Here is an 11,040-nt window from a genome sequence, read left to right on the forward strand (position 1 = left end):
TCATATGTCGGCGAGGACGCCGCTCCCAGTTGTTGGTGCGCTGCTCCTGGATCTGCCTGGCATCATCCAGGAGGCAGCTGGTGAGAAGGGACTTCCCGTCCCTCAGCCTGCTCCACCCCCATCTGATGATCTGGCGGGAAGGTATGGCTCCGCTCACTCTCATTGCCCAGATCCCATCTGGCCTCAGTTCCCGGCGGTGATGACCTACCTCTCTGAGGCAGCAGCAGAGCCAGCGAAGATTAGAGCGCCGGTCTCTACCTAGGGCTTCACAGACCGGAGTTTTCCGCCTGTTCCCCCTCTAGAGCCGAGCCTCGCTTCAGTTTTCGGCACCAAAATGACCAAGGTCGTTGGACAGCGACCGGCCCATCCCGCCAAACTTGACCAGCTGATAGCAAGGTTCACTGATCGTGCACATCAATGCACTGTTCAGTCAGCTGCAGTGACTAACAACACTGCCTTGCTAGCGTTTGTCATCTCCAGGAAGGTGGAGGAAGCAGAGCTGCCAGAGGAGCTGAAAGGCTTTCTCTGTAAAGCCGCTGACACGATTCTGAATATGTGCACCACTTCAGCGGTATGTTCGTCTCGCATCGCTGCCTGGGCAACCTGGCTCCGCCTCTTCCCTCCAAGATTATACAATCTCACAGGGAAATAGTGCAAGCAATTCATAACATAAAATTTAGAAGCTTAGTGGAAGATAATACTTTATGTTAAGGTTTTAGTCTGCATACTGAACAACTCCACTTATATGGATTTATGTCTGGATGCGTAAATTAATCTTTTGCATGTTAGAAAATAAGGTCCAGGTTGCAAAAAATGGTAGATTTTTTTTTTTTTGATTGAATCAGAATTTTGGCCTTCAGATTTTTTGTCCTCTCCCATCCAGGTCAGTGCAGAGTTTCATAGGATCACGACCCTGAACCTTGAACCAAAGTTCATGTCATCGTTGGACTTGTATTCATCCAAACTCCTGTCCTTGTTTCAAGCCAAGAAAGCTGCTGCTGGACAACGCCACAGGGCACAGTTAAACCTTCTGCTTCAGGTAAGGAAGATTGCATTTTCTAACCACAAAAACGTTCCAACACAGCATTGAAGAGGCCCTTCCACTAAAAACGGCTTTTCTTAGGTTTCTGTTCAATATTTTAGTTCCACAGGTGTTCTTACCTTGATGGTGGGTGTGAAAACAGGTCAACAACAGAAAAAAAATAGTTATGTTAAAGCTAGAAATGGTAAGTCATGCTTTAAATGTGCAAATTTTGCCTCAGTTGAGACTTCCTGTTTTACAGAGTGGAAATTCCATCGAGAAAAAACGAGAAGTCATCATCAGATGTCTCATTGACCATCTGGGAGAGGATCCAAGTGCCTTAATCAAAACCTTTGAGGTTGGTGCAATAAATCTGTTTTAGTAGTAGTTTATTTTAGCTTGTGAGATCATAGAAAAGTTTTAAGATACTGTTCTAAAGAAGGGAAAAAAACACTTCAAAGCATACAAAAGAATAGCATTTGCTATTGCTATAAGATTTTGGAGCACAGTGTCTACATATTATGAGTACCGGTGATGTCATACAAATGAAACTTTTTGTTTCAATGTTTGGAAATATGTGAGCTTAAAATAGTTGTTTCTCTTTTTAAAGGACGGTGCTGATGCTGTCTTTGTTGAAGAGGCTTTGGCTGAGGAGGTGATGAAGATTTACCTGCTGCAGAATCAAGACAGGTCAGGCGAACCTACTGATGTGGGTATTGTTATTGAAGGCGTTACTGTTCTGGGCAAACTTGGGAATCTGAGCAAAGCCTGTTGATATCTTTTGGGACTGTGCTATGCTCTGGATCTGAAATACCCCAAGAATTTCAAATGCACATTTGAAGCATTTCAAAAAGTGTTCATGGAGCTGGATCCAGGAAACCTTTCTGTCAAGGTTCAAAGACTGAAAAATGACCTCTGTTCATTGTAGACAAAATTTCACAGGGCTGTTCTTAAAGTGTTAGACTTGTTAAGTGACATGTAATGCTCATCAAAAGGTTCAGTTGCGACATTGTTTTGACATTCCTGTTCATAAATAATGTTTGTACCATAAACTGTGTTTTTGTATTAACTTTCCAGATTCACATTAAGGTGTAAATGGGAGAGTATCTTCTGTATGGTTTGTTTTTTTTTTTTGTTTTTTTTTAGCGCAATCCTTTTTGAAACCTTTTTATTTAAATTATGGATGTTTTTTGGTCACTCTTTAGTTATAATCTTCCCAATTTTTTGGAATCAAAATAAGATGTTCAAAAACTATGTCACAGTGCAAATGTTTTTTTTGTTTTTTTTCAGGATTTATATTTTTTTGGGATCTTAATTTTATTTTTGTCATTTGACCTTTTCTGAAAAGGTAAAGCACTGCGTTCATTGAGCCACTTTTATTCTTTGTATGGCAGGTACATTTTTCTTGTTGTTAGCATCAATATGCCAGTTTTACAGAGTTTTATCAAGCATGCCAATTTGGATGCAATTTTATTATATAAGGCTGTTGTGACTGAAATTTTATCCAAGTTTTATCTACTGAATGTAGAACAGATTTCAGCTCACTGTGTTCAGAGAAGGAATCTGCTAAATGTGTGATTCACAAAAAAACTGTTTAAAATAAATCATTGTGAACAATGTTGAACTGACGTGGTTCTTTTTTCCTGTGTGTGTGTGTGTGTGTGTGTGTGTGTGTGTGTGTGTGTGTGTGTGTGTATATATAAAATAAACTTAATTGTAATTAACGTTTTTGCTTAAGTTAACTTAAAAATATTAAGTAAATTGAACCATTATTTAAAAACAAATAATTGTAATGGTGTAGGTTAAATGTGCCAAGCATTTCAGCATTTCCTAATTAATATTTTATGTACTTTGAACTTTTGGTTACTGTTGTTTTAACTTACATTTTCAATTGTATTTACTCAATTTTGTATGTTACTGTAACATCTTTAATTGTTCATAACAACTTATTCCATTTTAGTTGGATTTACTCAATTAATAAGGTGTATTTAAGAGATGTGATTGTTTTTGCATTTAGTCAGTGTAAAAGTGTTGCACCAAAATATTTAAGTAATTATCAGTTTTAGTTCTTAGAGTGTAATGTATTGTTTGGAGTTTAGTCTGATTGGTTCAGGATGACCTGCCATTATCCAATCACACGTCTGCTTACCTGCATCTTTTCTCTTTTTTCTAACCTGAGCACCTGATGGCTTTGAACTTTTGTTGTCCATCTTCCATTGGTTTGAATTTTGCGCTCCAGTACAAATGCAAATCCCCCAACCCGAGGATCAGCACAATTAACCTAACAGCAGGCACGTGCAGGGGGGGGGCTAGAGGGGCTTGAGCACCCGCCCCTTTCCTGATGGGTGCCCAAGGTGCCCTTTTGTTGAGGCAACTTTTTTTTTAAAAATTGTTTTGTTTTTTGTTTTTATGTGTGTGTGCGTGTGTGCGGAGTCCTGTCTGTGCCCCTCAACAATAATATTTAACTAGTAATCACAGTTTTGCTAAATAAAAGGATCTGGCTTGCATCAGTCACATGATCACATTTAACCAATGATCGCCCTTGACGGCAGAACGCGCTGGTTACGAGCCGGGAACGAGCTCACAAAGAGCACGCGCATTTTTAGCGGTCCGGAGCTGTAGGAGAAACACAAGTTAACTCAGAGACACAGACTGATGCGACAAAACCAGTAAGTACAGTGGGGCAAAAAAGTATTTAGTCAGCCACCGATTGTGCAAGTTCCCCCACTTAAAATGATGACAGAGGTCAGTAATTTGCACCAGAGGTACACTTCAACTGTGAGAGACAGAATGTGAAAAAAAAAAATCCATGAATTCACATGGTAGGATTTGTAAAGAATTTACTCGTAAATCAGGGTGGAAAATAAGTATTTTAATAAGTAAGTCTGTATCATAATATCTGTTTGTTGTGTTGTTTTTATTTTGTTTTGCGAGTTGGTTATTAGATGCCGCTCCAGCCAGCCAGAGACTCCCCGCCGCCCCGCCCTCTCCTCCCTGTGCCGCCAGCAGCAGGCGCACCTCGCAAACGGAGGGCGCCCTTACTCCCAGCAAATGGCTGATAGAAAACCGATCGGTGCCTACGAATTTCCCAATATGCGCTGGCATGACGTCGGGGAAGCATGGGTACGACCGATTCTTTTATTTTTTTATAACAATATATAACAATATAACAATAGGACCCACCATGGCCTCATTAAAGAACTTAGAGTTAAGATCTTTCTGACAGTGTCAACAAACAATGAAAAATAAGCCTTGGAAAAGCAAATTTATGGCAGAGTTGTTGCGTTTCATCAAATTGGATAGAACCTGGGTTGAAATGATGTCGTACTAGTTGGTTTTATAAACCTGAACACCAACATACTTGTTATCTCATGATTATCATGAGATAGCAGCACATGAAGGCTCCAGATGTCTTATAATGAATGTCATCAAGTCAGTGATTACAGAGTCCAGTGTAGTTTGGTGACTGTTACTCATCCTGTGCTCTGATTAATATTCCTCTCACTTAGAAAGTGATCAAACTGATGGCAGCCTTGGAGCGTTGCAGGCACGAATAGAGGAGCTTGTCGTCATCATCAGAGTGCGAACACAAAGTCTTTACAGACAAAATGGTACGTCCCAGTTTCTTTGAAACGGACGGTTTGATGCTGAGTTTGTACAGCTTGTGCAGCTACTTTGTAAACAGAATAAAATCAGATCCAGGTTTGTTTAAGCTGGATGTGATTTGTTCTAGCAAACAAATTGATGAGTGTAGATTAAAATGAAACTATATACATTATGTGAAGGTGTGAATTTTTTATGATTATTTACAGATAGCAACAAGAGGCGACACAGAATTCGCAAGGTCATCTTAGTTGAGAAGAAACGCTTAGCGGCTGCTGTTGACGACTACAACAAGCTCGCTGAACCAACAAAGCAAATCGTATCCAGTGATGCCCTCATGCAGACCGATATTTGGCCCTGGCAGAGCACAAGTGAACGTAAGCTCTTGATTTATAAATATCCTTTTTAAACAAGCTCCCAGTATCTGAGCAGTAGTTGAATGTTTTGTTCTTGAATCATAATATGCTGCTATGTTTTCCCATCTGATGTTGTTAAACTGTAGCTGCTGCTGACCTCCGGACAAAGAGAAAGGTCTTTGAGAAGGTGATGGCTGTGAGGCGCCTGAGAGAGGAGGAGATGATCCTTTGCAGGGAGATGCGGCATCACTGGACAGTGTTGCGAATGCGTTCTGTGGTGTTGGGGACAATCTCCTCAGACTGTAAGCACTTTATTTATTTATTAATTTTTTGATGAATCGATTGAAAATAAGAGCAGATGCTACAGTCTTACTGGATCTTTTACCTATATCTAGATTGCTAGCTAACACTGCCTTCTCCCTTTTAAAAAAATGTTTAATTACAGCATCCTAATTCCTTGTGTTTATGAGGTGATGTTTTTTTGTTGTTTGTTTTTTTTACTTTTCTCATATTTATTTGTTTTGTTCTTTTTACAGCCTCCTTTGTTGGCATGTCGGAGGATGCACAGAAGGGACTCTGTAGCCTGGTTTTAAAAAAACAAAGTGAACTGAAAGCTGAAACGCTCAAAGTAAAGGACATGTACAAGAGAATCCTCAGCCACCAACCACTCCTGGAAATGGACTCGGAGGAGGAGGAGGACATTCCAGACGATGCCACTGAGAGTGATTTGAGCACTTCTGATGAAGACTGATTGTGTCATCATTGATGTTATGTTTGGTAAAATAAAAAGTTAATCACATCTCTGTTCAATGTGATTTTTCAACAGACATTTTACATTTTGAGAAGAAAAATGGAATTTCCTTGGTGCAGTTGTTTACCCTGAATCATTATTTCCCATCTAAGTTAATGACTCGTGCACATGTTCAGATACGATAACATAATTAAATTCATGGGATGCTTTCTGGGCTGCTCAAATAATCACAAAATTTAAAAGCACCAGGCAGCACACTCACAAGTAAATTTTTTGTTCAGTGTTTTGTCAAAGAAATCAACAAGTACAATTGAGATGTTTGCTGTAGTGGTGTGTTTGTTAAGAAGCATGCCAGCACACTGGTGAACTGACAGTCCCAGAATGCACCCGAGCCATTGACTCGCCCCAGAGCAAATGAAATTGCTTATCTAGAAAGACAACCGTCATCAAAGAAGAAGTAAAAGAGTAGGAAACAAATGGTAAGGGAAGGTACTGTGGGGTAGGAAAGAAAGGCCAGAGCTGTGCAAAATGACCTCCAGCAGGCCACAAATGTGCACGTCTGCTCAAACGGTCAGAAATGGACTCCATGAGGGTGGTATGAGGGCCCGACGTCCACAGGTGGGGTTGTGCTTACAGCCCAACACAGTGCCGTATGTTTGGCATTTGCCAGACAACACAAAGATTGGAAACTTTGCCACTGGAGCCCTGTGCTCCTCACAGATGAAAGCAGGTTCACACTGAGCACTTGTGACAGTCTGGAGACGCCGTGGAGAACCTTCTGCTTCCTGCAACATCCTCCAGCATGAGTTTGGCAGTGGGTCAGTTTTGGTGTGGGGTGGCATTTCTTTGGGGAGCTGCACAGCCCTCCATGTGTTCGGCAGAGGTAGCCTGACTGCCATTAGGTACTGAGATGAGATCCTCAGACCCCTTGTGAGACCATATGCTGGTGCGGTTGGCCCCGGGTTCCTCCTCATGCAAGACAATCCTAGACCTCATGTGGCTGGAGTGTGTCAGCAGTTCCTGCAAGACGAAGGCATTGATGCTGTGGACTGGCCCGCCCATTCCCCAGACCTGAATCCAATTGAGGACATCTGGGACATTATGTCTCGCTCCATCCACCAACTGCACCACAAAATGTCCAGGAGTGGGCAGATGCTTTAGTCCTGGAGTCTGGGAGGAGATCCATCAGGAGAGCATCTGCCACTTCATCAGGAGCATGCCCAGGTGTTGTAGGGAGGTCATACAGGCATGTGGAGGCCACACAGACTAGTGAGCCTCATTTTGACATGTTTTGAGGACATTACATAAAACCAGATTAATGATTCTGTATTGCATTGATCAAGGAACCAACCCAATAGGAGCTAAAGGAATCCTCTTGACATTACTTCACTCAGTAAGTTTATACTATGTTTAATGTGCATTTTCTTCATCAGTTTAGAACATAACATGTTAGCGCTCCCTGGTCCTTTTTGGAGACAGATCCTGAGACAGCAGGCAACTATGGAGAACTCGTGTCAGCTGTGGTAATTAAGGAATACTTTGATTTAATATTGATTACATGACAACTATCCTCTGGCACATATTCCTGGATATATACAATGACATAAGTAAACTCCCATTTTAGAATCATTGCCTTCTTTGATCTGACTTATTGCCTCAGACTTTGGCCCTGTGTCCCCAAAAGTATAGAAAATCCATGACACTGAGTAAGAGGCCTTTATCATGTTATAAGTGAGAGAGTTTGGTGTAACAGTGGTTGAACATGCCAAATCAATCCACAACATACTGCCATTCCCCAGCTGTAACCTGCATATGCATCAAACCAAAATCCAGTATCATAGCCACAAAAAAGACATAAAGATTAGGTTAAAAGGGTTGTCTCATTTTGCCAGATAGCTTCATCCCAAAAAAGATAAACATTCTTCAAAAACAAAAGTTTGTGAATATTTGCTTTTTTGCCAGGCCTAAACCAACCTGTTAAACTTATCAAATTATTGTCATAGATACAAACCTATTGATTGAAACAGAATAATCCATTGAAGCCTCCATCATCATCCACGATCACTGTTACTGTTCAGATTATTTTATCTCTGTTTTCCTCTAGAATGTTTTGAAAATCAGCATTTGATCAACAGACTTTTTAAAAGTTTATTTTGATCCTATTGTTTACGTGTGTAATTGCATTTTTATTGAAATTATGACAGGAAAACCCTCAATCAAATTGTATCTTTGATATCTAATAATAATATTAACCATAATGTTACATATGTAATATGTACACAATAATATTGTGCAAACAAACAAGAAAAATAGCAAAAAATGTCAATTTTTTTAAATACCCTGTATATAAAGACCACATATGACCACAACTCCAAATGTGCAATTGTCACTGCATCTAAACATGACACATTACAAAAAGGTAGAAACATATAATATACAATATGTTCTGAAGCTGGTACTGGTGCAGTTAACTTTGCTTTAGGCTCCCATACACAGTAGGTGTTACTCACTATACGTGCAGTGCAGTATTACTTTACCTTGTAATATGTTATAATAAGCAAGTCACTTCTATATTTATGAGCATGTAGACAATAATGTTGGCTGATATGTAAAACTATGAGATGTCGAGTGCAGGGAAGATATTATTGATCGATCAGATTCATGAATATGTTAGGTACTTAAGCCACAATTAGAGAGTGAAACAGAGACACTGGTTGAAATGTATAGTAAATATTTTATTTTGAACTTTTATGCTGAACTACAAGCTGTGAACTGTGCGATCTCTGCCACCTGTGGTGCCTGGTTTACTGTGTGTAAAACTGCGCAGGTTCCCATGTGTCATCCCACACTTTGCCACTGTCAGGAGAAAAACATAACAAACAACAACCACACACAAAATAGGACAATTTAGGTTGTGACATATGACAATTTTTTAGGATGAAATATCTTCTATATTCATGTCATGCTTTATACACCTTCATTGTAATATAAATTAATCAAATCAAGTCAGAGAGTATTAATATATGTAGTAGATGTCAAGCAGGACCACAGCAGCAGCCACGATCCATTGGAACCTGCTGGATGAGAGAGCACAGAAACTCCAGGGAAGAAGTTTAGTTAGTAACATGCATGAACTGCATTACTGAGACATGTGTGTTTACAGATGGTGGTGAGGGAGAGGGGGAGAGTTTTCAGTAAAAGGAGACGTGACTGCATCTTCAACCAATACTGAGCCTGCATAACCCTGAAAGAGACAGAGAGAGAGGGGGGGGACACTAACCCCCAGCAGTCTGGTCCTATTACAGCATAACTAAGGGCTGAGCTGAACCAGCCCTAACTATAAGCTCTATAAAGAAGTAAAGTCTTATGCCTACTCTTAAAAGTGTTGACCATGTCCACCTCCAAAACTCATAATGGACTTTGGAGGTGGACAGCTATCAAGCTCCTCACAGAAGAGCAGCTTGACAGCTAAAAGCTCCCAATTTACTTTAGTCCAAATACATGAATTCAAATTGAGTTGATAACTATTTATCAACAATATGAATGTCTGTTCCCGTCCAACAAAGTTGTTACTACATACCATGTTGAGCAAGGCTTCCACTTGACTTTAACTTCTTCTTTTTCCTGAAAAACATGATATAAACAAACAATTAATTAAGAAAGACATGCAAGTTGCATACAAAAAGGAGCTTATAAACATTTGTGTACTATTGAATGGCTCAATATATTATACAATTAGTTTACAAAAACATAAGAACCACTACAATGCTTGTACTGCCAGCATCGAGTGCATGTCAGCAAAGCAACACTGCTTACATTGTGGCTCACAAGCAAAACTAACTGAAGCAGATGTTACTGAATGGGAAGGAGCACCTCCACATCAATCACTCCTTCTGAGCATGATGTCAGGAGGACTTTAAAGAACGTAAACATCAGGAAGGCAGCATGACCAGGTCGTATCAGGTGGTCTGTTATTATTTAATGTCCTATTTGGAGTGAAATCCTGACTCAGTGGCTGAATTAGTGAAGATTCATCAAATACAAAAGCTTATGGATATTCAGTCAGTCACAGTTCAAATCCGGGAAGTCCAAAGACGCAAACAAATCTGCACAACAGCGGGCTAAATTACTTACATTTACAACTCTCCTGTCTACTATCTCTTCATATTTGAAAATCTTCTGTGTACGGTGTTTTCGGCATTCTGAAAAATAACAAATGAAATATTTACATGAGTTCTGTAAAACTGGAAAAAATGCAAAAATTAAGAAAAAGAAATCTTAACAAACTTAACGAACATGTCATGTGTTTCGTACATTTACAATACCATAACGTCTAACCTTTCCTTGTCCTTTTTTTGTTTGGGACATCCGAGGTGTACACCGTAGAAATTGAGGGAGATGCAGGATGTGGAGATGGAGAGGAGGATGCAGGAGGAAGCAGAGATGAAGAGGAGGATGCAGGAGGAAGCAGAGATGGAGAGGAGGATGCAGGAGGAAGCAGAGATGGAGAGGAGGATGCAGGATGAAGCAGAGATGGAGAGGAGGATGCAGGAGAAAGCAGAGATGAAGAGGAGGATGCAGGAGGAAGCAGAGATGGAGAGGAGGATGCAGGAGGAAGCAGAGATGGAGAGGAGGATGCAGGAGGAAGCAGAGATGGAGAGGAGGATGCAGGAGGAAGCAGAGATGGAGAGGAGGATGCAGGAGGCTGACAGAGGGAAGATGTTGGTACAGGCTCTAAATGAAGAATAAATTCCTCGTTTAGAGCCTCTGGGTCTGGGACTGGTCCAGCATCGACACTGTCAGCAGAGGATGGTCCAGCTGCTGGTGTAGAACTTTTAGCAGGAGGTGAAGCTTGTAATTCTGAAAAATTTTAAATATTAAACATTCATTAAAATGGGTTGAAAAAATGTACAGTACACATAAACACATAATAAGTAGTGATTTGCATGTTTTCAGTTAAGTTTTTACTAAAGATACAACTGGTAAATATTGGCATCAAATAAGTCATCTCGCACACTCACTGACCCAAATAATTCAGTACAAGTGCCCGCTAGGGTAGTGTGACATCTGTAGTGCTTTTCTACATTGTACATTAATAAATTAATGAGTGTGACTATAAATCCAGATAGATAATGACTTTTTCCTCTGATGACACTACTTTCCTGACTTTGTAGTGAATAACATTTGACACTTCAAGCTAGTACTGTGACTTAGGAGTTTTGTACAATGGTGATGCTAACTACCTCAGGGAGGTAATCAGGTGACCTCTTAAGAAGTATATAAATTATTTAAGAATCTTGGTGTTCATA

The 11,040-nt window shown here is 40.2% G+C and overlaps 1 long non-coding RNA gene across 2 annotated transcripts; it reads right to left on the reverse strand.

Moving 5' to 3' along the window:
- Nucleotides 1-8,504: 8,504 nt before the first annotated feature.
- On the reverse strand, nucleotides 8,505-10,154 carry LOC113035113 (uncharacterized). Of its 2 annotated transcripts, XR_003274287.1 has the most exons (4): nucleotides 10,070-10,154; nucleotides 9,866-9,933; nucleotides 9,312-9,355; nucleotides 8,505-8,587 (listed from the first exon to the last, which is right to left on the reverse strand). It is a non-coding gene; the product is annotated as an uncharacterized LOC113035113 (long non-coding RNA). The 2 variants fall into 2 exon arrangements; XR_003274286.1 differs by lacking the exon at nucleotides 8,505-8,587 and having other exon boundaries at nucleotides 9,213-9,355.
- Nucleotides 10,155-11,040: the final 886 nt, after the last annotated feature.

The sequence above is a fragment of the Astatotilapia calliptera genome, chromosome 13, assembly GCF_900246225.1.
Source record: "Astatotilapia calliptera chromosome 13, fAstCal1.2, whole genome shotgun sequence".
Lineage (NCBI taxonomy): Eukaryota > Metazoa > Chordata > Actinopteri > Cichliformes > Cichlidae > Astatotilapia > Astatotilapia calliptera.